At 41.9% G+C, this 1,823-nt stretch overlaps 1 long non-coding RNA gene across 1 annotated transcript; it reads left to right on the top strand.

Moving 5' to 3' along the window:
• Positions 1-97: 97 nt before the first annotated feature.
• Positions 98-1,816, top strand: LOC119346616. The gene is made up of 3 exons (XR_005167835.1): positions 98-444; positions 573-655; positions 1,094-1,816. It is a non-coding gene; the product is annotated as an uncharacterized LOC119346616 (long non-coding RNA).
• The last annotated feature ends 7 nt before the right edge of the window (positions 1,817-1,823 follow it).

Raw genomic sequence — 1,823 nt, forward strand, 5'->3', positions numbered from 1 at the left:
TAAACTGATCTCATGTTTTTCGTGTGTGGAATTGATGATTGATGTAGTTTCACTGAATCAAAATACTGATGCCTTTTCCCTTCTCCGTGACAGCTTTCAGAGAACTAGGAAAGTAATGGTGGACTCTCATGAAGCACAAAGACAGATAATGTTTGAGGCAAATTCCTTCACCGGCCCTGCGTATGAGAAATTCTGCAATGATGCCCAGCGGCATGCTACTCTCAAGCTGGAGGTCGAGCTTAGGAACTGGAGGTCCTGCTTCGTGAGCTACGTCAGTGCTCAGAAGGCGTACATCGAATCCCTTGATGGTTGGTTGTCCAAGTTCATGCTCACAGACACCATCCGTTAATCCCGGGGATCTCCTTGATCGCGCTCGACAGGACCAGCGAGTAGCACACTACGCTGTCGACAACCGGATCCTCCTCACAACTGACTCCGGCATGGGTATTCCTCTCCTCTGCCATCTCTCTCTCTCTCTTTCTCATGCCAGTGGGCCGTGTTACTGTACACTCGACGTAGGAAGCAAGCATGATTTTTATGTAATGCTGGTTCTGGAATCGATGTTGTACCAGGCTTGCTCGCACTCGACAGGACCAGCGAGTAGCACACTACGCTGTTGACAACCGGATCCTCCTCACAACTGACTCCGGCATGGGTATTCCTCTCCTCTGCCATCTCTCTCTCTTTCTCATGCCAGTGGGCCGTGTTACTGTACACTCGACGTAGGAAGTAAGCATGATTTTTATGTAATGCTGGTTTTGGAATCGATGTTGTACCAGGCTTGCTGCCTGCTTCCACTCTTTCACCCCCACTTCCACGAATTGTCTATAAACCTGGTCCAACATCTTATGTGTACTCTTGCAAGTTTCCTGTTTAACATATATTATCCTGGCACCAAGTTGACAGGGAGATAAATGTTTACCACCCATCCAGAGCATGTTGTTCCATTTTTTACATCTTAGTTTAATTTTTTACTTCTTTTAGATGATCTTCGGAGAACAAAGCACAAATAGAGAATCACATGATATGCCCGTCTTATTTTTTGAAGTTGATCCCAGTTTTAACTGAAATACTCCACTTCTTTGCTTTTTAGTACCCATTCCAACCCAAGAAGACGACTCAAGGGAGGACTGATCTATATGTAGGCAGATGGATGAATTCCAAGCCATGAGATAAAGTACCCTAAACCGAACTTACTATTTATTTGCAGTTTGCGAGTACACTTGTACTTCCCTGATTTCTGCCCCAAATAGCATGCTTCCAAATCCATGTGTAGTTCCATGCCTGCTATGTTTCCAATCAGATAATTTTGCCACCAAAATTTCTGGTTATTTAGATCGCACTTTTCCGTGGGACAATGCAGAAAAGGTGTGTTTTGATGCTCCCAATATAAAGGGTCAGGCTTTTCTCATAATGATTCAGGGAGATAAAATTTCTTTTAGAATGTTTACCACTTTGGCTTGCTTTTGTAATGAACCAAGATGAATGATGTTTGCAAAACTGAAGCTTCAACTACAATGCTAGGTTCTTAGATGTTATGAAGTTTCAAGTGTTCTACTGCTATCTATTTCCTACTCGCTCCACTTCTTTTGTAAGGCATATTTTGATTTGATCAGTTAATGCTTTGAATAATAATTACTCTATTAATAGTTGCTGCATGTGAATAAGTTAATATTGGATTCATTTCTTTGGGGAGCTAAGCCATGTATTTGCAATTTTAGTATTAGTTAACATAAAATAGAGAAATGTCTGGTAGCTTCGTAGGTAGTTACTCCATTAGTAGGTGGTGCATGTGAATAAGTTAATATTGGATTCATTTCTTT

The sequence above is a fragment of the Triticum dicoccoides genome, unplaced genomic scaffold, assembly GCF_002162155.2.
Source record: "Triticum dicoccoides isolate Atlit2015 ecotype Zavitan unplaced genomic scaffold, WEW_v2.0 scaffold44817, whole genome shotgun sequence".
Taxonomy (NCBI): Eukaryota; Viridiplantae; Streptophyta; class Magnoliopsida; order Poales; family Poaceae; genus Triticum; species Triticum dicoccoides.